Genomic DNA, 23,459 nt, shown 5'->3' with positions numbered 1-23,459 from the left:
GTCCCCTTGCTTTTAAGAGGACTTTGGGGGTATGTTTCCACCCATGGCCTTGTGTTTGGGATTAAAGCCTCTCAAGTCAGTGTAGGGAAGATGGTCTCTTTTTGAGAGTTGGCCTCAGCTTGGTTTATTCAAAGGACCTGGTGTTCCCTGCCAATGCTGTTTATCTGAGTTCTGCGTGAGACACGAAGTAAAGGAACAAATCAGTAACTCCAGGGACTTGGTGACTTGAACTTAAAGTTGAGTTCATGAACATGTAGAAGGTCAGTTCTTACCCATGGTGCATATGAGTTTGATTTGGGGTCTTTTACTATGTCCCTTAGTGAAGGTGAAAGTGGAGAGTGAAAAGTTGGCTTAAAGCTCAACATTCAGAAAACAAAGATCATGGCATCCGGTCCCATCACTGCATGGGAAATAGATGGGGAAACAGTGTCAGACTTTATTTTTGGGGGCTCCAAAATCACTGCAGATGGTGACTGCAGCCATGAAATTAAAAGACGCTTACTCCTTGGAAGGAAAGTTATGACCAACCTAGATAGCATATTCAAAAGCAGAGACATTACTTTGCCAACAAAGGTTCGTCTAGTCAAGGCTATGGTTTTTCCTGTGGTCATGTATGGATGTGAGAGTTGGACTGTGAAGAACGCTGAGCGCAGAAGAATTAATGCTTTTGAACTGTGGTGTTGGAGAAGACTCTTGAGAGTCCCTTGGACTGCAAGGAGATCCAACCAGTCCATTCTGAAGGAGATCAGCCCTGGGATTTCTTTGGAAGGAATGATGCTAAAGCTGAAACTCCAGTACTTTGGCCACCTCATGCGAAGAGTTGACTCATTGGAAAAGACTCTGATGCTGGGAGGGATTGGGGGCAAGAGGAGAAGGGGACGACAGAGGATGAGATGGCTGGATGGTATCACTGACTCGATGGACATGGGTCTGAGTGAACTCCAGGAGTTGGTGATGGACAGGGAGGCCTGGCGTGCTGCGATTCATGGGGTCACAGAGAGTCGGACACGACTGAGTGACTGATCTGATCTTGGTGAAGGAAAGGTAAGCCTGGTGTGCTGCAGTCAATGGGGTTGCAAAGAGTCAGACACAACTGAGCAACTGAACTGAACTATGAACCAAGTGGCCTGATCTGTATTAGTTCAGCTATGTCAAAACTTGATGTCTAGTGCTTCCTAGACTCCTCTAGTAGTTTCAAGAATGTGGTTATCATGAGAACATCAAATGCCAAATGACCGGAGACAGCATGTGGCTTTGGAAAGCTGGGTCTGGGTTTGCAACGCATGCTGTGAGCCTGGAGAATTGTCACCCAGAGTGGATGAGGGGCCCTGAGTAGGGCTGTCTGGCCTGTGCTTAATTTATGGGCTAGCCCAGAAGCAGCACTGGAGGCTTGTTGGGATTCTCACTCCATTCTGAAGTCATGGGAGTGGGGTGAGGCTAGAACTAGGAACTCAACTGGGGGCAAGTACTATGCTGAAGAGAGGGAGCGTATCCAATCAGACTCTGAGACTCTGCCACATTGCTGCTGCATGAGAGGAGGTGGTGCTAGTGTTATAGTGGGCATTCAGTGCTGCTCACATCTCTGTCTATGCTATGAAGAACTGAAAGCCTCTCAATGCCTCGCATTGGAGGTCTGAAGGGTCTCCCTACCCACAGGACTGCTGGACACAGGCACGTTCCTTGTTACTAAGTGCAACCACCAATCACAGCTGGCAGACCACTCCTTCCAGTTGGCAGTGTTCCTACCTCATCTCCATTAGAACATAGACTTAACTTGATGGGGGAAAGACGATCACTATAAAATTGTATTTCTGATTAGCAAAACTGTACAAATCATTCCTTCCTTCTCCTGAGCTGCCTGTTGATGCCCTTAATCTCTCCCATTGGAATTCTCATTTGGTGGGAACTCCTCATGTCTTACAGATACCTCATGTCACTTTCTAGGACTGATGTCTTTTCCAGTCACCAGTCTCATTTTTATAAGCCCAAATATTTCTGCTCCATCCTTCTCTAGTCTCATCCTGTTATGACTTGTGATTTGTGTGTTAGTGACTTCTTACCCTCAAGGTCAAACCATATTCCTTTTTCTACTCTAATATTTAGTTCAGAAATGTAAACAGACATAAAAGTAGGAAATTCTGGCTTCTGCAGTTGTATTGCAGAACCGCTGCTGGTGGTACTACTCCTTCTATCCTGACCATCAATACTTGTTATGGTCAAACGCTGGGCTTCCAATCTCCTGGCCACAGATCAGTGATCTTGTAGACTTCCCAGAGTTCTCTGTAGCCTTGACCATAATTCCATGATCTCTCTGAAATATCTTCAGGCTATGTATTTTCTTTCATTTCTGACCATCAATAACTTCCTGGGCATTCTAGGGACGATGGCAACCTTGGGCTTCTATATGAAATATAAGTATGGTGAATAGGACTCTAACTAGACATGTAGTCCATCTGTGGTGAGGACTATATAAACCCAACTTCTAAAAGCTAACTACTGGGGATACTTTGCTATATCTAAAGACTTGAAAATGATGGCTATTCTGTCATACATATGCCTTCTCACTGAAGTTCCATGAACATAGGTTATAAACATCTGTAACTTGCAGTGTGGAGTAAAAGGTGACATGTAATTGAATCTACCTTTTTTTTTTTTTTATCAATGCCATAGTATTAAGACCAAACATTGTCTCATGGAGAAAGTCTGATCCACTGGTTTCTTTGAGTTGTATTTAGTGACTGACAGTAAATGTAACAAGTTTTTTGTGTGTGTGTGTTTTTTTTTTTTTAATGCAGCTCTTAGCTCCTTCCACCTGACCTGCCAATTCTCAAGTCAACTAGTCTTGTAAGTAACTAGCAGTAGCTAACTTTTGGAATTAACACTTAAGCTGAAAATACAGTTGTGCTAGTGAATAAGGCTGCAGGGGCTGTGATGCGACAGTACCTCCGTGTCTGTCTGCTCATTCACATGTGGTGTCTTCACAACCTGCTTAATGACTGAAGCTTCACTTTGGAAATGGTTAGTGATGAGAGGCTTAGGGAAACCACAAGAGACCACTTGATGGCAAATGAAGGCAGCCGGATTAGCTAAGCACGTGGAGCTTTGGGCTTGCAACTCCTTCCAGCCTGAATTGGCTCTTGTAAGGCTTCTGTTCCTTAAGTCAAAATGGCCTTATTTTGAATTTGCCTTATCATCACATTTTCAAATGCAATATTCTGCCTGCCTGGGTTTGGGTGAGATCTTACACTATCTTCTAGAGGTGAAAATTGGATACTATTTTTAATGAATTACATTGCTAATATCAGAGCAGGCTTAGAATTGTTCTGTTTTTTTCTCTTTGAATAGAGTCAGCAATCCTTTCTACAAAGGTCCAAATAGTAAATATTTTAGGTTTGGGGTGCTAAAAGGCAAAATTGAGGATATTACAGAGGTACAAAACTTCTTAAGAGTTAAGCAAAAATTGAATACAAATGGCCATACAAAGTTACTAATAAAGAAAATAGAGCTTGCTTTTTTTGAGAAATCTGTGGTTCAGAGTTAGTGTTCTTTATCTAAACTGACCACAAAAGACCAGTGCTGATCTACAATGAAACAAAGTATCTAATTTTGGGACGTCTTTAGGTAGAAAAGTGCTGCTAAGTCACTTCAGTCCTGTTCGACTCTGTGCGACCCCATGGACCGCAGCCCACCAGGCTCCCCCGTCCCTGGGATTCTCCAGGCAACAACACTGGAGTGGGTTGCCATTTCCTTCTCCAATGCATGAAAGTGAAAAGTGAAAGTGAAGTTGCTCAGTCGTGTCCGACCCTTAGCATGGACTGCAGCCCACCAGGCTCCTCCGTCCATGGGATTCTCCAGGCAAGAGCACTGGTGTGGAGTGCCATTGCCCTCTCCAGAAAAGTGCTGCCAAACACTAAATTTTGTTAGTAAAGCTGTATTCTAAGACACTATACTTGATTAGCTTTCAGTTCAGTTCAGTCGCTCAGTCGTGTCCGACTCTTTGCCACCCCATAAATTGCAGCACGTCAGGCCTCCCTTTCCATCACCAACTCCCAGAGTTCACCCCAAATTCATGTCCATTGAGTCGGTGATGCCATCCAGCCATATCATCCTCTGTCGTCCCCTTCTCCTCCTGCCCCCAATCCCTCCCATCATCAGAGTATTTTCCAATGAGTCAACTCTTCACACTGCTACCGATAAAAGCATCAGCCAAACTCTTAGAAGTAAGGTTCAGGGGCGTGATTTATAGGGAGTAAAGGCAGGGACAGGGAGAGAAAGGGGCACACCCAGCACTGAAGGACCCAAAGGGGTTGACACAGGCAATGTGCAAGTGTTATTGATTAGGTTCAGTTCAGTCACTCAGTTGTGTCCAACTCTTTGCGACCCCATGAACCGCAGCACACCAGGCCTCCTTGTCCATCAACAACTCCTGGAGTCCACCCAAACCCATGTCCATTGAGTTGGTGATGCTATGCAACTATCTCATCCTCTGTCGTCCCCTTCTCCTCCTGCCCTCAATCTTTCCCAGCATCAGGGTCTTTTCAAATGAGTCAGCTCTTTGCATCAGGTGGCCAAAGTATTGGAGTTTCAGCTGTAACATCAGTCCTTCCAATGAACACCCAGGACTGATCTTCTTTAGGATGGACTGGTTGGATCTCCTTGCAGTCCAAGGGACTTGCAAGAGTAATGAAAACAAATGTTGAGGTAGACAAACTGGAAATTGCATCACTGCTGGTGAGAATATAAAATAGTACAACTGCTTTTAGTCAGCTTGGCAGTTCCTCAATGTTAAACCAATTGCTACATGACCAGAAAGCATCCACTGTCTGACCATGAGGGTGGAGATCTTTTGGATAGCTCCTCTACCCTAAAGAAACAAAACCACAATTATCCTGGGTCTCAGGGCAAAAATTGGACTGCTAGGATGTAGACAAATATCTAGATACACTAAGACCTGCTGTTCTGTGACCTAGCCTCATAAGTGAGTCTTGAAGGATATTTGGGAAACAGATGCCTATACCTCCAATCTTCCAAGTTGGTCCAGTAACTGACTTTAAAGCCAACCTAGGTTTTAGGATGGAACTATAACTAAAATCTTAGGTGAGAAGCACAAAATAAGGCTAATAGGAAGACTGCGACAAGGTCCGATCACGTAGTAAGTATGGTACATCCACTTTCCTTACTGAGTACTCCACTTGCTTCCTATACTGCAGAAAATAGAAAACTCATTTCCCAGATTTTGTTTCTCACATTCTTATAACTAAGATTATATATGTAATCATATTCTGCTAACTGGATGCAACAGAGACTGTCTTCTCTCAGCAAGCCAGGATCTAAGGATACTGTTTATTGTTCCAGTAGGTATTAGGGAAATTAGACAGTTCTAATTCCTCACCTTCTAGGTCATGGCAAAAGTATCAGCTCTCCTTGTTGGCAAGTTCTCGAATACTGCTCTGGTAACTCTCAGTAGCTAGCTTGAAGCCTCTTCAAGATATTGCAAACTTGTGTTCCTACGTATGCTTAAGATAGCTAAAATGACTCATCTGTTAATCCTTGACTCCTACGCAGAGTTGAAGACCATGTTAGCATAGCCATTGAAATAGGTGCCATCAGTTTCCTGAAAGGTCACTCTGGCAGGAAGCACTGTGGGGGCTGAACAGGATAAGTCCAAGCTAAGAAGGCAGTGCTAGCTAGAAGTGATGACATACAAGAGGAAAAATGGATGAGTTTAAGATTTAAGTGGTAGAAATGACAGGTCTTAGTGACCACATTTAAGGAGAGAAGGAACAATTAAGGAGATACTAGGCAATCAAAATTTAAGTATAAATGCTCAGTTGATGAACTAGAAAACCATACTAGCAAGAGGAGTCACAGGAAAAATTGTTTGTTTTGGGCAAGTTTGGTTCGCACTGCCTGCAAGACACCTGAGTAGAAACAATAGTCAGGTAATTGGAAAACTGAACTTGGAGCTCCCCAAAGTAAGCAAGGGAAATACTTGGAATTGTCTAGAATATAATTACCAAGTATATTCAGAAATAGCCCATCTGTAAAAATAGGGTGCCCAGAGGACCCCCAACTTTAATGTCTTGAGAAATATACTGGCAGGGGGTACTGAGAAACAGGAGATCATGTATACTGAAGAGCAAAAACAATTAGTGGTAGCAAAGGAGAGCTTCAAGAAATCAATGTGGAAGGCTTAGTAAGGTGAATGGAATGGAAGCATCTGTTGGACCTACCAAACAGGAGTAAGTTAGTATCCATAGATGCTACTTAGCAGTGTAATTGGAAACTTGATTGGACTAAAGAAATGAAGATGGCATGGCATATAGCCAATTCTAACACTTTGGCAATAGAAGGAAGAAATAGGGTGTTTTCTGGTGTCCTATAAATGTGAGATTTTATTTTGATAAACAACAATGGGAAGGCAATCCAAAATTAAGATGCTGCTGCCTAAAACAGGAAAGCAAAGGGTCCATGACACAGGTGGACAATTAGCCTTTTTAAGAGACTATTGCTTAGGAAAGTGTAAAATAGAGGTCAGTCTATAGACTTATGATGAATTTCCTATTGAAAGGAATGAGAAAACAAATCGTTCTGAGGGGAAGTAGAAGTGCAATGTTCTCTCACACCTGCCTTCCCATTTATTGACCACAAATGCAAAAATGAGTGCCAGGGATGGGAGAAAATCAAGATGCACTAGCCTCTTTGTTCCATGCTTTCTAGAGGCTTGGGCCTGTGCCTTACACTTGCATGTTTTGTTACGTCATCCTTTACTTTCATGGTAGGGGAGGGAAGAAACAGGATCTTATTGCTGGAGGTAGACAGAGAAATGGGGTGCTTAGTTGAAAGAGCCTGATTTGAGCTCAGCCGCTTTGATCTAAGCTGTGTTAAGCCTGAGATAACGGTGGGCTGTGATATTCTGGGTCCTATTCCAGGAAGCCTCCCCACCCTACTACTGAAGAGCAAAAGTGTTAGTTGCTCAGTCGTGTCCAACTCTCTGCGACCCCATGGACTGTAGCTCAATAGGCTCCTCTGTCCATAGAATTCTCCCAGCAAGAATACTGGAGTGGGTAGTCATTCCCTTCTCCAGGGATCGAACCTGGGTCTCCCACATTTGGGGCCGATTCTTTACCACTAGGGAAGCTAAAGGGTCTCAAAAGGACTTGGGAAGATGTCTAATTGTCTATCATGTTCTAGTGTCCTAGAAACAGAAGGCTGAATAGTCCTATTTGTAAAAATGTGTCCCTTAAACTTTCTATAAATACCTAAGTATTTCTCAGGAAGTTGTGGGGGAGGGGAACCTTAACAATACTAGTCACATCTAAACAAAACTAAGTTGTCAATTATATTTAGAGTTTCCATTTTACCAGTTCTAGTTCATTCTAGTCTTGATGGGAACTAAGATCCAAAAAAGGCTTGCATAGTATGATGGTTGGAGTCCTAACATCTCAATATATTCATCTTTCCTTGCAATTCAACAGGGTCTTTTGTCCTACAGAATTGCCTACATTTGGGAGTATAATCACATCTCTGATTTACTATAAGTTCCTCTCTTCATTGTGTTTCCTACAGTCTGTAGTTGGCTCTAAAAGGTGAGATTCAAGTTTATTTCTTGGTAAGACTACTTAGGTAGCTGTGTACTAACAACAAGAGGTATATACCTTCTCCTGTTGCTTATTGAGGTTAACAACCACTGACTATCACCTAGTTCCACTTACTAAATGCTGCCAAGTTGCAATCCTTACCATTCATCTCTAAAGAGCTATCCCCTATTTTAAAAAAACCAGCATAAATGCACTATTCTTTACCTCTACATACCAGTTTCCGTATCTTAACTATGAATGACTTGGTTTTATTAAAAACTATTAAGCTAATGACAGAGACTTAAAGATCCATGGGGAGTCGGATTAAGCATATAGCAGAGGCTCCTGGAGATGACTGTTCCATAGCAACTAGAATGCATGACATTTCAGGTGTTCAAAAGTGATTTTAAAGAACAGATTCTATAGATGTCCACAGAACAGGTAGGTCAAAGCTGCCTGGGGTCATAACTGTTGGCCTTTGATAAAATAAGCAGTTTGAAATCTGTCCAAAAGGGTACTGTCAGGTTAAAACAAACTTAACACTGGCTTTCTAAAAGTTCTTAATACTGTCAGTGCTAACAGAATGTAGAGAACCAGTTCTGAGGCACCAGGGACATGTTGGTACTGATCCCTAAAGTTACTTCATACTTTTACTGATCAGATCAAACAAGCAATCTCTTTTATTGTATTGTGTTGTTGTTGTTGTTATTTTATTTTTTAAAATTTATTTATTTTAATTGGAGGCTAATTACTTTACAATATTGTAGTGGTATGGCAAAAACCATACATTGACATGAATCAGCCATGGGTTTACATGTGTTCCCGATCCTGAACCCCTCTCCCACCTCCCTCCCCATCCCATCCCTCTGGGTCATCCCAGTGCACCAGCCCTGAGCACCCTATCTCATGCATCAAACCTGGACTGGTGATCTGTTTCACATATGATAATATACATGTTTCAATGCTATTCTCTCAGATCATCCCACCCTCACCTTCTCCCACAGAGTCCAAAAGACTCTTTTATACATCTGTGTCTCTTTTGCTGTCTCGCATATAGGGTTATTGTTACTATCTTTCTAAATTCCATATACATGCGTTAGTATACTGTATTGGTGTTTTTCTTTCTGGCTTACTTCACTCTGTATAATAGGCTCCAGTTTCATCCACCTCATTAGAACTGATACAAATGTATTTTTTTTAATGGCTGAATAATATTCCATTGTGTATATGTACCACAGCTTTCTTTTCCATTTGTCTGCTGATGGACATCTAGGTTGCTTGCATGTCCTGACTATTATAAACAGTGCTGCGATGAACATTGGGGTACACGTGTCTCTTTCAATTCTGGTTTCCTCATTGTGTATGCCCAGCAGTGGGATTGCTGGGTCATATGGCAGTTCTATTCCCAGTTTTTTAAGGAATCTCCACACTGTTCTCCATAGTGGCTGTACTAGTTTTCATTCCCACTAACAGTGTAAGAGGGTTCCCTTTTCTCCACACCCTCTCCAGCATTTATTGTTTGTAGATTTTTGGATAGCAGCCATTCTGACTGGCATGAGATGGTGCCTCATTGTGGTAAACCCTCCAGAAAGCAGGAATAGAAAGAACATACCTCAACATAACAAAAGCTGTATATGACAAACCCACAGCAAACATTATCTTCAATGGTGAAAACTGAAAGCATTTCCCCTAAAGTCAGGAACAAGGCAAGGGTACCCACTCTCACCACTACTCTTCAACATAGTTTTAAAAGTTTTGGCCACAGCAATCAGAGCAGAAAAAGAAATAAAAGGAATCCAGATTGGAAAAGAAGAAGTAAAATTCTCACTGTTTGCAGATGACATAATCCTCTACATAGAAAACCCTAAAGACTCTACCAGAAAATTATTAGACCTAATCAATGAATCATGAAATTAAAAGATACTTACTCCTTGGAAGGAAAGTTATGACCAACCTAGATAGCATATTGAAAAGCAGAGATATTACTTTGCCAACAGAAGTTCATCTAGTCAGGGCTATGGTTTTTCCAGTGGTCATGTATGGATGTGAGAGTTGGACTGTGAAGAAAGCTGAGCACTGAAGAATTGATGCTTTTGAACTGTGGAGTTGGAGAAGACTCTTTCGAGTCCCTTGGACTGCAAGGAGATCCATACCAGTCCATCCTAAAGGAGACCAGTCCTGGATGTTCATTGGAAGGACTGATGCTGAGGCTGAAACTCCAGTACTTTGGCCACCTCATGTGAAGAGTTGACTCATTGGAAAAGACCCTGATTCTGGGAGGGATTGGGGGCAGGAGAAGAAGGGGACGACAGAGGATGAGATGGCTGGATGGCATCACTGACTCGATGCACATGAGTTTGAGTGAACTCCGGGAGTTGGTGATGGACAGGGAGGCCTGGCATGTTGCAATTTATGGGGTCGCAAAGAGTCAGACACGACTGAGTGACTGAACTGAACTGAATCAATGAATATAGTAAAGTTGCAGGATATAAAATTAACACACAGAAATCCCTTGCATTCCTATACACTAACAAAGAGAAAAGAGAAAGAGAAATTAAGGAAACAATTCCATTCACCATTGCAATAAAAGGAATAAAATACTTAGGAATATATCTACCTAAAGAAACAAAAGACCTATATATCAGATCAGATCAGATCAGTTGCTCAGTCGTGTCTGACTCTTTGCGACTTCATGATTCACAGCACGCCAGGCCTCCCTGTCCATCATCAACTCCCGTAGTTCACTCAGACTCACGTCCATCGAGTCAGTGATGCCATCCAGCCATCTGATCTTCTGTCGTCCCCTTCTCCTCTTGCCCCCATCCCTCCCAGCATCAGAGTCTTTTCCAGTGAGTCAACTCTTCGCATGAGGTGGCCAAAGTACTGGAGTTACAGCTTTAGCATCATTCCTTCCAAAGAAATCCCAGGGCTGATCTCCTTCAGAATGGACTGGTTGGATCTCCTTGCAGTCCAAGGGACTCTCAAGAGTCTTCTCCAACACCACAGTTCAAAAGCATCAATTCTTCGGCGCTCAGCGTTCTTCACAGTCCAACTCTCACATCCATACATGACCACAGGAAAAACCATAGCCTTGACTAGGCGGACCTTTGTTGGCAAAGTAATGTCTCTGCTTTTGAATATGCTATCTAGGTTGGTCATAACTTTCCTTCCAAGGAGTAAGCGTCTTTTAATTTCATGGCTGCAGTCACCATCTGCAGTGATTTTGGAGCCCAGAAAAATAAAGTCTGACACTGTCTCCACTGTTTCCCCATCTATTTCCCATGAAGTGGTGGGACCAGATGCCATGATCTTCATTTTCTGAATGTTGAGCTTTAAGCCAACTTTTTCACTCTCCACTTTCACTTTCATCAAGAGGCTTTTTAGTTCCTCTTCACTTTCTGCCATAAGGGTGGTGTCATCTGCATATCTGAGGTTATTGATATTTCTCCCGGAAATCTTGATTCCAGTTTGTGTTTCTTCCAGTCCAGCGTTTCTCATGATGTACTCTGCATATAAGTTAAATAAACAGGGTGACAATATACAGCCTTGACGAACTCCTTTTCCTATTTGGAACCAGTCTGTTGTTCCATGTCCAGTTCTAACTGTTGCTTCCTGACCTGCATACAAATTTCTCAAAAACTATAAAACACTGATGAAAGAAATCAAAGAGGACACAAATAGATGGAGAAATATACCATGTTTATGGATTGGAGGAATCAATATAGTGAAAATGAGTATACTACCCAAAGCAATCTATAGACTCAATGCAATCCCTATCAAGCTACCAATGGTATTTTTCACAGAACTAGAACAAATAATTTTACAATTTGTATGGAAATACAAAAAACCTGAATAGCCAAAACAATCTTGAGAAAGAAGAATGGAACTGCAGAAATCAACCTCCCTGACTTCAGGCTATACTATCAAGACAGTATGGTACTGGCACAAAGACAGAAATATAGATCAATGGAACAAAATAGAAAGCCCAGAGATAAGTCCATGCACCTATGGACACCTTATCTTTGACAAAGGAGGCAAGAATATACAATGGAGAAAAGACAATCTCTTTAACAAGTGGTGCTGGGAAAACTGGTCAACCACTTGAAAAAGAATGAAACTAGAACACTTTCTAACACGATACACAAAAATAAACTCAAAATGGGTTAAAGATCTGAATGTAAGACCAGAAGCTATAAACCCCCAGAGGAAAACATAGGCAAAACACTCTCTGACATAAATCACAGCAGGATCCTCTATGATCCACTTCCCAGAGTAATGGAAATAAAAGCAAAAATAAACAAATGGGACCTAATTAAACTTAAAAGCTTTTGCACAACGAAGGAAACTATAAGCAAAGTGAAAAGACTGCCTTCAGAATGGGAGAAAATAATAGCAAACAAAGCAACTGATAAAGAATTAATCTCAAAATATACAAGCAACTCCTGCAGCTCAATTCCAGAAAAGTAAATGACCCAATCAAAAAATGGGCCAAAGAACTAAACAGACATTTCTCGCAAGAAGACATACAGATGGCTAACACATGAAAAGATGCTCAACATCATTCATTATCAGAGAAATGCAAAGCAATCTCTTTTAAAAACATATTTTCCATATTGGTAAAACAAGTTAAAAACTATGGTTCAATGATTCTTAATCAAAATCTGTTCTGTTAAATGGGATGTAGTGTGGTATATTAAAGATATTTGGCTTTGGGAAGATCTCAGATTGCTTAAACACCTTCAAAGTATACACTTGGGGTAGAGATGGCTAGTGCTTCCTGCATGTGAGTTCCCTCCTGGGTACCGAGGCTGACTAGCTTCTAGCCTTCCTTACATCTAGCTAAGTTTTAGCCAGTAGAACATGACCAGAAATGCAAGTTGCTTGTAAGTCTAGCCCATAGTTTTCTCACCATCTTTTCCTTCCCCACATCTACTGGTTTAATGGTGGAGACTCCAGGGAGGGTCAAGCCACAATATGGAAGAAGCCCCAGTCTCTGAACAGGAACATGAGAGGTGAGCCAGGAACACCTACACTGAGTAGTGATGTGATGTGATGTGTGAAGCATCTCAGCCACTGAAGCTGAGGTCTGTGAAAACACCAAAGTGTTACTAACACAACCTATCATACCGTTGAATATGAAATGTTGCTTTACTTTGTTTTCTTAGCTTTTCTAAGCTGACCATCCCAATCTTAAACATTAGTGGTTAAAAGCAAATCAGATATCTTAAATGGGGAATTTCAGTCACTAGCTAGTTTCAGGCGGTGGAGAAGGCAATGGCACCCCGCTCCAGTACTCTTGCCTGGAAAATCCCATGGACAGAGGAGCCTGGTAGGCTGCAGTCCATGGGGTCGCTAAGAGTTGGACACGACTGAGTGACTTCACTTTCACTTTTCACTTTCATGCATTGGAGAAGGAAATGGCAACCCACTCCAGTGTTCTTGCCTGGAGAATCTCAGGGACGGTGGAGCCTGGTGGGCTGTCGTCTATGGGGTCGCATAGAGTCAGACACGACTGAAGCGACTTAGCAGCAGCAGTTTCAGGCGGAGACACAATCTGTACAGAAGTATCTGGATGGCTCCAGAACACTTGTGGGCAAAGGTTAGATAAGAAAGTGACATAGCAATTGTTAGCTGCCTTGCTCCATCTAAAGCAGGAAAGCAAGTTGGAACATGATGGTCCAACTCATACCATCTTCCATTTCAAAGTCATGGTAAGAGTACCATGGGTAAGAGAGAGTCCCACGGCTGCCCAAAGTTAGTTCACTGGTAAATAGAAGAAATTCATTATAACTTAGACTGCTTATGAAGATTGAGTAAACATTTACAGTCTCACAATGCTAACCCCTGTATGACTATACAAAACTATCAGTACCCCGGCTTCTAGATTGTGACTCCCCCTGTTAGTGGTAACACAGTCTGACTCTTACTCTTTGCTTTTTATGAGTATGCCTTGAATTGCAGTTTCACTTTACTTTGGATATGGCTGTTATGACCACCCTTGTGCATATGGAAAACACACATGCAGAAAGGTCCACAAATCAAGTACATAGCTGGATGAACTTTCAAAGTAAACATCTGTGTAACTGGCATTTACAGCAAAAATTACTGCCAGTATTCCCAGAAGCTCCCTAACATCCTCTCTTAAGGGATAGGTAAAAATATCCCCGGTAAATCACCAAGGTAAAATATCCAAGGTAAAGTTTTGCCCATCCCCTTTTATGGTATCATGCCCAGGTGTTTTAGAGGAATACTCATATCATAGAACTAATAACTGATGGAGCTCATGGGCTGGGTGTTAACTAGCATCTGAATGCAATTTTCATGCTAGAGTGATAGTAAGCAATTCAAATGTCTAACGGTTTATTCTCTACTCCTTTAAGGTAGAAAGTAACTACTTCACACATGAAAACTGAGGCGGTATCTCAGATGTTTTGAAGACTAAACTAACACATTTCAGGGATCCTAAACACATGCATATGTGTTACTTTTAGAGTCAGAGAAACTGAAGTACAAAGGTTACTTATCCAATGTTTCTCTTCTCCCCCCATAAAGGGCCAAATCCTGTAATTACATTCTGTGGAGGGAAGCTCTTCATCATGAAGTGACTGAGAACCTACAATGAAAGAGACAAGTGAACCAGGTGTGTCCTCCTGGTTACTCAGGACTGAGTATAAAACTAAGGAATCTTGCTAGCCAGCCTAGTCTTTCTAAATTGAGGTGTGACCATACTGAAAAAAGTCAAAGTGTTAGTTGCTCAGTTGTGTCCAACTCTTTGTGATGCCATGACCTGTAGCCTGCCAGGCGGCTCTCTCCATGGAATTCTCTGGGCAAGAATACTAGAGTGGGTCACCATTCCCTTCTCCAGGTCTTCCCAACCCAGGGATTGAAACCTGGGTCTCCTGCATTGCAGGCTGATTCTTCACCGTCTGAGCCACCAGGTAAGCTGGAGATGTAACCAAAATGATGCCCTAACCATAAGTACTTTTTAAGAAAAAAATAGTGTCTTAATTTATTAAATACCTATAGTTTTTACTTGGTATGACTTAAAGTACTGAAAACAAAACTATTCTAGGTAGCGTTAGAACAGTCTATTGTCTTGGCCCTGGAGTCAATTTTGCACAACTCTCTAGTTTGGGAAACTAGAAAATGCTGGTTTGGTATTAATAGTGACTATCACACATAACATATTTATCCCCTCAATGTTTTTCTTAACCCAGCATTTCAGCAATTCAAACCGCATGGCAGTTTAGAAGGAACTGCTCCTGTGATTGTCTTCTGAATAGGAAAACAGTCAAAAAGGAAGCTCATATTCACCTTAATTCAATAATGCTCAGCTGGAGATCCTGGTTAAGAGCTACCGAATTTGCATTACTTCAGAGGCACAGTTAAGATCCAGGCTGTGCAGCCAGCCTGAACTGGAATGGATGACTAACTGTAGTTTGAAAAACAGTCTATTTAGTGTTGCCTCTATACTAACTCACAAAGTGGTTGTCACCACCAGGAAACTTCAAGTAGAGGCCCAGAGAAAATGCCACCTGCCTGTGGCCAGGAGGGTAGAAGGCAGCTGTTCTGGGTATGAGCCCATCGGCCCTGGAGTTCTTTGGGGAACTTCACTGTTTTCTTGGAAGTGCCCTATCTATCCTCTTGTGGTGGCTTGTGTTAACTGGAAGCCTCTCAAGTTTGTATATCCCGAATGTATTCAGTGAACATCTTGATTTCCATGTGAGGATGTTTGCAGGTAGGTCATGGACATTTCTCTTCCCATGATTTCTTGGGTCTGTTTAGCAAGAAAGCACAGGTGACCACTGTTTTCCGGGTAGGGTTGACAGATCAAATGCAGGATGTCTGAGACATGCTCAGACTGCAATATTACCTGCTATCTGAAACTTGAACCTTCTCTCCCCTCTAAGTCTGATAACCCCAGCAGGGAGACACCCCTACATTGGCTTCTGCATGGCCCTTGGAAAAGATGGGAAGAAGGCAGCGTATTCACTCCAATTCCTGCCCATGAGGGTCAGGTGGCAGTTGAGGCTTCATTTGGCACTTTAACTGTATTAGTCCTTCAGCGGGAACAGCTCATTCAGCTTGCTGCTTGAACTTTTAGAAATGTACTTTGCTGCAACTACGCCTTCATCTTGGGAGGGACACTTTGGGGAAGTCATATTAGTAGAGTGACTTAGACGTAATTTCATGCCATGGATGTTGAGTTAACTCTGAGCTGCTAGTGCAAACTTGTGGAATCTCTGATATACAAAATTGGCTCAGGGCAAAGGAGGTACAGGAGTCCCCATTCCCCCTCCTGTGGTTTTGCTTTCTGTGGTTTCAGTTACCTGTGGTCAACTATGGTCTGAAAATCTTAAATGGGAAATTCCAGAAAAAAGCAATTCATAATTTGTGTGTTCCTTGGAGCATGATCATGTCACAGAACAGATGATTCACAACATGAATCATCTTTGCCCAGCATATCCCTCCAGTCATGCCAAAACCTCCTGGTTATCAGATGAACTGTGGGCTACCGCAGTGCTTATGTTCAGGTAACCCTTAATCTAAAAATGGCCTCAAAGAGCATGAGTAATGATGCTGATATTCAGATATGCTGAAGAATCCATAAAGTGTCTCCCATAAAAGGTGAAAAGGTAAAAGTTCTTGATGTAAGGAAAGAAATTCTAATTTGAGGTTGCTAAAATCTGTGGTAATCTGTCTGTGATGTTGTGAAGGCAACATTCATGCTAGTCTTGCTGTTGAGTCTCTAACTCCAAAAGCTTACAAACATAGTGCACGATAAGTGCTTAAGATGGAAAAGACATTAAATACATGATACATTCATGTAATACATTTTGAGAAACAAAACTGACAACTTTCTGACAGTACACTAAAATTCATAAGTTTGCGAACTGATCTTATCATAGGTATGTACAGTGCACACAGGGCTCACTGCCAATTCAGCCTCAAGCAGCCACTTGGGCGCTTGGAATGTATCTCCCAGGGACAAGATGGGGAACCATGATCCTGGAGCTTTGGCAATCTTTGAACTGTACCCTCTTGAGGACATGGAGCTCTGCAGTCTTGAGTGTATTATCTGACCCTCTCCCTGCCCCATCCCTAGCTCAGGTAGTTGGTAAAGCTGACACACTTGGCTAACTCTAAGCCCAAGTACCATTCTACCCAGTGGCTGCAAAGAATGGCTTCTGATGCTCCTGCCACATTCTGGCTCTTTGCCCTGATGCTGCTTGAAGCTTAGCCTCAGAGTCCTTTCTTGTTCTGCTCCTTACTTGGCTGAGCCTAGGACTTGTATGTTCCTGCAAGGAAACTTCTCTTGGGTTCTGATAAGATGCCTTCTTGATTTTCTGAATATGGAGTTCTTCTTGGAACCTAGACCCCATTTAAACATGCCATGATATTTATAGGATGGGCTCTTGGCATTTGTGGTCTTTCAGAAAAAAGTCAGGTTTAAGCCCTGACTTCTCCACTACTCCATACCCAGGAGCCTGGCCAGTGCCCTGGCTGAGGAATAGGTTTAAGTAGAGTTACTACTTGCTGTCCCAGGCTTTTCCCTGGCTGACTATGACAGGGACTCTCTTGCTTCTTTAGTCATTTCTCTCCTGCATATTTCTTTGCTAGGGCTGCCATAACAAAGTACCACAAACAAGGTGACTCTAACAGAAATGTACTGTCTCAGTTCTGGAAGCTAGAAATCTGAGACGGAGGTGTTGGTACCTTCTGAGGGCTGTGAGAATCTGTTCTATATCTCTCAGCTAGCTTCAGGTGGGTGGCTGACAACCTGATGTTCCACAGCTTGCTGTGCTGTGCTTAATCCCTCAGTTGTGTCCAACTCTTTGCGACCCCACGGACTGTAGCCGGCCAGGCTCCTCTGTCCATGGGGATTCCCTAGGCAAGAATACTGGAGTGGGTTGCCATGCCCTCCTTCAGGGGATCTTCCCAACTCAGGGACTGAACCCAGGTCTCCCACATTGCAAGCAGATTATTTACCAGCTGAGCTACCAGAGAAGCCCCTATTTACTCTGGAAGCCTAGTCAAGTTCTTGGAGGGAAATGTCATGATACTATGGGCCCCCTGTGACTGGGTCCCCCTGGAGCCTTTAACTCACAGGGTTGTCTGCACCAAGCCTCCAGCAACATAGTTACACTTGGTTGTCCTACTCCAGCACTGGTCCTCACAGTAGCTCTTGAGTTTCTGTTGGGGTAAACTGTGGCTCCTTATATTCGTCTGTCTCCCCAACCCTGGTACACAGTGCTTAATCCAATATCCTCCCTTCTTTGGGGTCCAAGAACCATTTTATGGTCTGTGTGGCTTAACCTTTCAGGACAGTGGCAACGTCCAAGCTTTTAACATGTAAACCAGAAACTAGATGTTGAATATACATTACTTGGCTTTGAGTAATCATGTATCTTGGGGTAGTCTCTTCCTTTCCCCCCATCACCTACATAAGGAAGGGCTGTTTCAAGAGATAAGCCTAAAGTTTTCAAAGCTTCTGTGTTTTAAGTACTGTCCCTGTTAAGAACACAGATGGAATTATCATGGCAGTTGCAGGCCGAGCATGTGGCTCATGACGACCAGTTACACAAAGAACTCTAGAAAGCATCACATGGCCTAAAATTCTCATACTCCTGGGTCACTACTTCCCTCTCCCTCTGTCATGAGGGCTTCCTATGAATTTGTTTTTCCATGACACGATGATCGAAGATGCCAATCACGTCCACCTCTTCCCCAGAAGCTTTGTTTTGAGGTAGAATTGGCCAAATGATAAAGTATACAACATGACTTCCACTGTAATCATCACAACCAACCCACTACACACATCACCTCACACAGTTGCCATCTTTGTGAACATACTGTACTGTGGACTGGAAATGTGCTGGGAGAGCCAGTCTTAACCTGATTGCTTACAGCATTTCTCCCTGCCCTTCCCTTGCTGATTGTGAGGCCCACCCACCAGACTTTTCTCCATGGCAGCAGCATCTGCTTCTGTTCTCTGATTTCTGTGTTTAAGTGTTCCCAGAGATGCTACAACTTCCTTCACTTGGGCTGGCTTCTAGGCTGCCCCATCCCAGGTCCCATACTATTGCCTCCAAAACATCTGACCCTCTCTCCTTATTTCTGTCTAGGTCAGTACAGAGAAGGCAATGGCAACCCAATCCAGTACTCTTGCCTGGAAAATCCCATGGATGGAGGAGCCTGGTAGGCTGCAGTCCATGGGGTCGCTAAGAGTCGGACATGACTGACCAGCTTCACTTTCATTTTTCACTTTCTTGCATTGGAGAAGGAAATGGCAACCCACTCCAGTGTTCTTGCCTGGAGAATCCCAGGGATGCGTGAGCCTGCTGGGCTGCCATCTATGGGGTCACACAAAGTTGGACACGACCGAAGCGACTTAGCAGCAGCAGCAGGTCAGTACAACTGTAGCCCTTCTTGGTTATGTTGGCGTGTTTCCCAAGCTTGCTTTCTTTGTCCTGACTATAGAATCTACCACACTGGGATCTATGGCTTTGTGAAGTCCTTAATGTGTTCAAGAACCATTTGATGCCCAATTGTTCACTCTTCACATTCTCTTGATATAACTGAAGCCTTATAACAGAACTAGATGTATCAGAATCTCAACCAGATTCATGACCACTGATGACTATTGGCATTCCCCAGTGTGATCTCAGGTTCCTGTTGCTGTAGTCCCCTCAACAGACAAATGAGCCCAAGAACATATCTTCTTGCCATATTTCCTCCTTACTCCAGACTCAGAAGCCTATGGGAACAAGAGTAGCTCTAAAGTAGAACTGTGGAGTTAGAGTAGCAGCTTCAGCAGGTCAACAGCTGCTCAGCATTGGGGCATGGTGTTGAGTGAAGGACACCTCCACTATTGAGGTCTTGGATGTACTAGCTGAGTGGAGAGAGCTCCAGGAGCCCTATCAGTCCAAGGCATCTCACTCCCCCAAAATGGGAAAGTATTTGGCTCTGCTGGTGTTAACTCTGGCAGGGTATCCTTGAGACCTTCATAGGCTTCTGAGATCCCAAGATCTCTGGGATACCTAACTTTGAGATGAAAAGCTTTTATCTCAGAAAGACAGAAACATGGAAATTCCTTTATATTATGGGGTTGGATAAGGAAAGTATCATATGTATCCAGCTATTGGCATCTTCTGTCTCTAGGAGAAAGTCAAGTTTCAGGTTGGCTTTCTGATTGAGAGATGAGTTGACATCCTGCACCCAGATAGATTGGACCAACCTGGGGATGTGTCACATAGATCCCTACGTCCACTAAAGAAGACAGCCATCACTGGCTTTGCCTCAGGCTAGGGACATGCCCAGGTATGACTGCATCATGTGCCTTGATGTTCTCACCTTCCATGTATGCTCCCTAGGGTGTACACTCAGAGTAAAATACAACTGGATGTTGGAACCTGGGACTTGAGGCGTGAGAATGAGGCTTAGCTTGCATTATCTCTAGCCTGCTGAGCCCAGGATGATCCTTTCCTGTGGTCCAACTTATCTGCTGGATCCAAAATCTGGGTTTTCTTGTGGAAACATGTAGAAACTTGAGATCCCTGTCCCTGGGAGTTGGGGCATCAGGATGAGATATAGTATACATCACTCCTCTGGTCTGCTAAGCACTGGTCTGATTTCTTGCTGTGGTCCAACTCTTCTGCTGGATCTAAAACCCGGTTTCTTTACTTGTAGAAACCTGGGACCCCCATCCCTGGGATGTGTGGCATCAGGATGGAGAATAGATTGCTTGCCTCTGATGCTGAGCGTAGGTCTGATCCTTTCCTGTGGTCTGGCTTTCCTGCAGGATCTAAACCTGGGTCTTTTGTAGAAACCTAGCACCCTTGTCCCTCGGGCTTGAGGCATGAGGATGGGATGTAGTTTAGACATCTTCTCTGGTCTGTTGAGCTCAGTATGATTCTTTCCTGTGGTCCAGTTTCTTCTTTTAAACTAAAAAATTGTTATTTTTTTTTCTTATAGAAACTGGGGACCCCATCCCTGGGACTTGTAGCATGGGAATGAGATGTAGCTTGTATTTCTTCTTTGACCTTCTGAGCACAGGTCACTCGTCCTGTGGGCAGTTTTCTGTGACTCTGAATGTGGGATTTTGTGTTTTATAGAATCAACCTTTCCACAGATCATTTCACAATATGAATAGAACAGACCTTGGCACAGTCTGTCAGGACAGACTGTTGGTAAATGTGCTTAGTTTCTTTGCTTCACATCTAAGTACGTGGCCAGTGTCTGGACAGGCAGGTGTGGGTGTGAATACAACTCTAACACCTTGTACTGACTTCCAGGCTATATATGAGAATTGTCTTAATCATAAGATCTTAAAGCTTTCATTTATTCTCTAACCTGAGAAAGAGAGTCAAATTCGGAGCATAGGTATGCCCCTGGGCCACTTCTCCTTGAAGTTGAACTGATAGGTACAGGAGGCATACTAGGTCATAAATTGTTTATAAACTGCTGGTACTATAAGGCCAGTGGCCAGAGGTCTAGATGTGATGGCATATTCTTTTCTAGGCATCCCTGGTCTCTGGACAATGGATTGGCCTCACAGTCCTAGGGCTAAGTGACAAGAGATCTTAGGAAGCAGTATAAAGGTTCTTCCTGATATAGCTCCCTCTATGAGACCCAGAACCCGGGGGACTAAGAATGTCTCATTGGAAAAATTAGGGTTCCTTGGACTATGCTGGCAGTTCAGTTGTCTAGACTTCAGGATGCTAAAGGACTAACTCAGCTAGGGTGGCTAGCTTCCTTGGGTCCACCTTGGAAGGTTGATACTTACCGTCCATCAGGGGCAGGCTTCATTTACATGGGTGTTACCCAAAAGCTAAGGCAAGAGTAGGACCTCCAAAGAAATAGGTAGTAGCACTGGAATTCTGATGGGAGTGCTGTCCATATCAATAGGTAACAAGGAAAAATCTGGACTCTTGCTCCTAGCCCTTCAGAATGCCCTTGCAGAGGAATTAACAAAGGCTGGTGAGTCACTAGAGTGGATTTGTGCTAAACAAAGAGTCCCATGGTACCAAAGGAGACAGCCACATAGAGAACATGGCCAGGAATGGGACCTGGACTGACCCATTGATAGGGACATACACAATACATACAAGACACTTCCTGGGTCTATGAAGAAAACTCTTCTTAGAATTCTTTAAAGCTTGGATATTGGGTCCATTGTTCCAACATACCCTGGTTGAAGTGAAATATCATGATTTCCCTCTAATACCTGAAGGTCTATTCTAGAATTGGTTTCTAGGGATGATGCAGATATGTTATTTGAGATCCTTAAAGTCCAATCCCTTCTCTTTGAAAGACTTTTACCTACCTTAGGTAAAACACAAAACATACTTGGATATGCAGCTATGTGGGGCTGATGAGATCATGATGATCAATCTCTAGATGGTCTACAATGTCACTTTCTTCTGCATTGTTTCTTTCCTGTCACAGATGCTGTCATTGAGCTGCTGAATCTTCTAGCACCTTGCTGAGTCATTGAGTTGCTGAGTCTTCTAGCAGGTGAGTTCACCTTGCTGGGAGCCCTTGAAGAAAGCTCTACTCTCTGCCTGTGACTCAGGGTGTTCTCTCTGGGGCCCTCCTACTCACATTCTGCTGCCCTGTTAAGTGGGCTCTTTTGGACTCTTTTTCTCCCCTTTCTGACTTTAGGATTTCTAGAGCCATCAGGCTGATTTGGGATAGTTCTGTATTGGTATTTCCCCTTATTGATGCTGCTTCAACTAGGCAACCTCATCACTGCTTCCCACAAGCTAGATGCAGGCTCTTGCCTGCCAACTAGGTCATGGCACCTAGTCACTTGACATGTAGGCACTGAAGTTCCCAATGGGTGAGTTCAGATTTAGGTTTATTCACCACAGGCTGCACCACCCAGAAACAGAGGTAGAGGCACCATTGGAATCATGGGCATAGTCCGTATCAGGCTTGTGAGGACCTAGTTAACTTTCAGCAGCATCTCTTTAAAGAGCTTTTGTGCTTTCACTGAGAGGTTTCCAGGGGTGCTATCCTGGGGAAATCAGCCACTTTGAAATAAATGGAGCTTCTAGTTGATTGTGCTGGTGCACACCCTCCAAGTGTGCATGAAACGTTGGCACTGCAGCACCACCTTGGGCAGCAGATATAGCAGTGAATGAGAGAAAGGCCCCTGCCTCCAGATGAGTGAGGCTGTCTTTCAAGAATGCTGCTGAGGGTCAGGCCAACTCCTGGAGGCAGGCTCATAGAATCCTGCTCAGACTGGCTATGGCTTATGTGGAGCTGATGCTGACAGCACCCATGGGGCATCTGAGGCAGGTCCTCTGGACTCCACCTTCACGTGCTGATGTAATAGTGAGAACTTCAGCCATGGAGACTGCTGAGGACACATGCTCCTAGACGGTGAGGTAGCATCTTAGACTATGCCCAAGCCTCTGGCAGGCCTTGCCCTGATGATGACTTTGTGCCCAAAGGAGCAGATTGACTTTTTGAGTCATCCATACTCAAGGCTGTTCCTGAATGTTGCTGACCCTAAAAGGTCCTTCTGTGCAAATACACTTAATGCTAGAGGTGACAGGTAAAATTCCACATGTGAGGCCACTGCTGGCATCTGTCCTCCCCTGGCCAGGGAGTTGGAGGGAGGGGGCAAGCGTTGTTCTCATTCAAAGAATTCTTCAGCCAGTGTGGTAGGGATGTCGTTTCTGTTAGTGTGACATGCAGTGCCTGTGATAGGAACAGGACATCTTGCTGTTAGTTGATGATCAGAGACCATCTCTATGCCCTCTTTCCCTTTCGCCATCATCACAGGTCACATGAGTACCTCACTGACATGATATAAATGGAAATGCTGTCACTTCTGGTCAAGGGCCATGAAGGATAGGTGTGCTTTCCTCA

This window comes from Bubalus kerabau, chromosome 1 (genome assembly GCF_029407905.1).
Source record: "Bubalus kerabau isolate K-KA32 ecotype Philippines breed swamp buffalo chromosome 1, PCC_UOA_SB_1v2, whole genome shotgun sequence".
Lineage (NCBI taxonomy): Eukaryota > Metazoa > Chordata > Mammalia > Artiodactyla > Bovidae > Bubalus > Bubalus kerabau.
This window is presented reverse-complemented; position numbering follows the sequence as displayed.